The sequence below is a fragment of the Ambystoma mexicanum genome, chromosome 4q, assembly GCF_040938575.1.
Source record: "Ambystoma mexicanum isolate Mex_15411 chromosome 4q, UKY_AmexF1_1, whole genome shotgun sequence".
NCBI classification, from domain to species: Eukaryota; Metazoa; Chordata; class Amphibia; order Caudata; family Ambystomatidae; genus Ambystoma; species Ambystoma mexicanum.
Window position 1 is genome coordinate 972,491,851 of NC_090928.1, and position 4,063 is coordinate 972,495,913.

The 4,063-nt window shown below is 43.4% G+C and overlaps 1 non-coding gene across 1 annotated transcript; it reads left to right on the forward strand.

Annotated features, from left to right (window-relative positions):
* The first annotated feature begins 369 nt into the window (after positions 1–369).
* On the forward strand, positions 370–475 carry LOC138468610 (U6 spliceosomal RNA). Its single transcript, XR_011268362.1, has one exon. It is a non-coding gene; the product is annotated as a U6 spliceosomal RNA (small nuclear RNA).
* The last annotated feature ends 3,588 nt before the right edge of the window (positions 476–4,063 follow it).

The window sequence follows — 4,063 nt, forward strand, 5'->3', positions numbered from 1 at the left end:
TAAAAAAGAAGGAAGAAAGGGGTGCAAAACAGGAAGCAAAACAGGAGTGTATAGAATCATTGAAAGAAGAAAAAGACAGAAGGATCTGGGTATCCTCAGCATACAAGTGCACCTGAAAACTGAAATCTGTGATAAGAGATGGCAGAGAAGCAGTGTAAAGCATGAATAAAACCGGGCCCAAGACAGACTCTTGAGGCACCCCATGAGAAAGAGGGCATGAGCGAGAAATCATACCCTTCCAGGAGACAGAAAAAGAACAATTTTCAAGATAAGAAGGAAAACATTTCAAAACAAATCCTGCAAACTCAAAGGAAGAGAGAGTCAATAGTACAGTAGAGTGATCCAAAGTGGCAAAGGTGCCACTGAGGTGTGCTCGCTTTGGCAGCACATATACTAAATTGGAACGATACAGAGAAGATTAGCATGGCCCCTGCGCAAGGATGACATGCAAATTCGTGAAGCGTTCCATAAAAAATAAAAATAAACATTAAAAAAAAGAGCCACTGAGGTCACGCAGAATCAGAATGGAAGAAAGTTTACGGTGACGAGCATGAAGAATGTGATCAGATACAGAAAGAAGAGCAGTTTCAGTGGAATACCCAGAACGGAATCCAGACTGGGTAGAATGAAGAAGTTGTGTGATTTAAGAAAAAAGGAAAGTTGAGTATGCACAAGACTCTCCAGTAGTTTCGAAAGATAGTGGTGCAAAGAAATAGGCTGAAAAGTTGACGGGTCAGAAGGAGAAAGAGATGGATTTTTGAGACGTAGAACAGCAATTGCCATTTTAAAAGAGGAAGGAAACAAGCCAGAGGCCAGAGATAGATTAAACAAGTCAGTGAGGACTGGGGTAAGGGCAGAAAAGATCGGTTTCACCAAGGTCACAGGAAGAGGGTCAGAAGGAGCGGCTGTAGGGTGTGATCGAAAAATTATAGCAGTGACATCAACCTCAGTAATAATTGAGAAAGGGGGAAACAATGGAATAGTATGGGATAAAAATGGGCTTCATTACAAGTGTGGTGGTACGGAATTATAGGTGCCGGTTGCACTGTACCGGCACCCATTTCAGGACCACCACACTACAACTCTGCTGGCGGGGGCTGTTGTGCCCTGCAGGTCTGACTTGCCAGCCATAATGGCCCCTGCCCACAGAGTTTCCACGGAAGCACCTGCGCTGTTAGCAACGGTCACAGTGCTTCCATGTCCCCATTCTAATGGAGTCCTATGGAGCTCCATGGTAATGGGGACTAACATTTTCCGGGACTTGCAATGTACCGGTGGCACCGGGATGTCAGCACGGGAAAAGTGTTACGAGTCAGGCGGCAACCCACAGGCTTACTGCCGGACTCGTTATGAGGCCCAATGTGTCCATTACCCACCGCACCATTCACAAGACAGGCCCAGAATTCCTCCAACAGAAGCTTACACGCTACCAACCCATCAGAAACATTAGATCTCGCTTTGCACTCCTCCTTGTGATCCCCCTTTCAATTCCACCAGAGTTGAAGGATCCACTTTCCCTGCCCAAGCTCACACCCTGTGGATTTTCCTTCCACTCAGTATCCTCTGCCAAGAGGACCACCTCTCCTTTAGGAAGGCCCTCAAAACCTGGCTATTACCTTCTGCAACCTGACAATTGTTCCCTATGTCACGCCTACCTTCATGACAGCTAGGCCTTGACATTGTTTGTGCCTCCCCAGTATCTTCTCTAGAGTAAGGTAAAGTATAGATTCGGAGCAGACCAGAGAAACTGATTCCACGGCCACATCAAAAGCAAAGTTAAAACTTTGGCTCAAGGTACATATGTATGCACCACTTCGGTGGATACCAGTCGCAGGCATGGCCACCCACCCGCACACATTTGCCCCAATACACCGGACTAAAACACAAAGCATAACATCTCTGCCATCAGAATGTAAGTAAGTCCCATGACAAAAATGTGGTCTAGCTGGACACATAACGAGTCTCTTGCACTGCTGCACTCTCCTGACCACATCTCAACACCCACCCACATGTCTGACCATCATAGGTAGCTAACTGGGGCTTCGCCATCCAGCCCAATTTCCTATTCAGCCAAATGCACAGACGCATTCTAACCCTCTGACAATAATCCCATACCTTGGACTTCGGTCCCCCGAGGGCGAACCCCCCACAAGCGCATTGAGGCCATACAAATGGGAAAAATGCACTATATAAATGACTAACTACTACCACTACTACAACATAATTGTTACGAAGAACAGGAGAAAGAGAGGAACATGAAGAGGGATCAACTTGGGAAGGAGCTAAGATTTTATTAAGGATAGAAAAGAGAAGTCTAGGAGAATTAGCATGCAAATGAATAAGTGATTGAAAATAATTAGTCTTAGCTTGTTTCAGAATAGGGATATAAAGCTCAAGAGATGAAGAGAAAATGTTGTAATTAGAACTGGTTTATTTGAGCTAGAATACTCGGCTCTATGTGCTTGGAATGTAAGACATTTGAGTAGAGGGAAAAGGAGGTCTGCCCTTAAGAATGTAGAATAGGAAGAAATTAGATAGAGAGAGGGGGAGCTAGCCATGTAGATGTTTTTAAGAATATCATTGATATCCAAATATGACATTGGTACTTACATTGCAAGATGGGAAAGAATAGAAGAGATCAATGCTAGACAATCTACATTGTGTAGGTCACGGTGAAGAAAGGAAGAAGCTAAAGATGCAAATGGGGAGAATGAGGAGACAAGGAGACACAAGGAGTTAGAAACTGAAATATTATCAGAAAAAGGTACGATATGAGTATTAATAGATTCCAGCTAAAAGATATCAGAGGAGAGAAAGATCAGTTCACGAACTCCACCCTAAAAGTAAAGAGATTAAGATTATACACAGTAGTAAGACAAATAAAGGACTAGATTGAAAATCAGGCTGAGCAGAATGGATATTAAAATCACCAGCAACAATGAAGGTAGACTCAAAGGAAGACAGAGAAGACAGAAGACAATGAAAGTCGTCAAAGAAGGAACCAAGACGTCCAGGGGGCTGATAAATAATCCAAATGGAAAGATGCACAGGGGAGCCTTGAAGAATGCGAGATAGATGAACTCAAGGAAGGGCAGCATCAGAAGCAGTATCATAGTCTTGAAGCCAGATCTCACTGAGACACAGACAATCTAATCTAGATGAAAGAAAATGGTCCAAAAGTAAATCCGTTTTAGAGGTAATAGAACAAGCATTCCAGAGGCCCAGGTGAATACAAGAAATGGGGGAATTGAAGACAGAAGCATAAATAAGAAAAGAATGATGAGAAACATGAGAGACATGTTTCTTATGAATGGAAAGACACACAGGTATGTTCATGAGGGAAAAAGGTGGAGTAAAAGAAGGGACATTGGAGTTAAAATAATGATCATTATGGTACCAATTCAGTGAGCCATAGAACAAGTCGAAAAATGTAGATGACAGTGGATTATTGCACCCTGGTGAGGACACGGGCAAACAGTGATTGCCAGCACCCTTAGGACTTTGTTATATTACCTTAGTTTCCTGTTCTAGATAAGGAGGCCACCTCAGAGTCTTTTTGACTAGCAGCTGCCAATAAACTTGATCAGATTCTACTGAGCCATTGCTATGTTCAAGGTATTCGAGAATACAAGTAAAGTTCTCACTTGGTCCTTTTCGTGCTTCTGTTAATCAGCACAGTGGTAGTGAGAGTAGACAGTCGGGTTGTTTACATTGTGGGCTTTACCTACTGGTATAAGTCCATGTTCAGATTAAGCTGTGGACTAATCAGACTCTCCACTGCCCCTATAATTTTGTTTCAATTTTAATTAAAAAGGCTTGTCTTTACCTTTCTTAAGGCTGCCTCTCCTGCTCCCCCACCTCCTGCAACCCATCTATTCCCGCCTTCCACGCCTCTGCATCTTCTACGGTTCCACAATAGAAATGGAAGAGGGGCTCCTCCATGGTGGCCATCCCATTTGTAGTTTTTAAAATGATAAATGCTTGCATGCTCTGTCCTACCGATTCTTTCGAAAATAATAAATGCCCTTGGTACCGTGGTGTTTACCCCATGGTGCTAATGAGA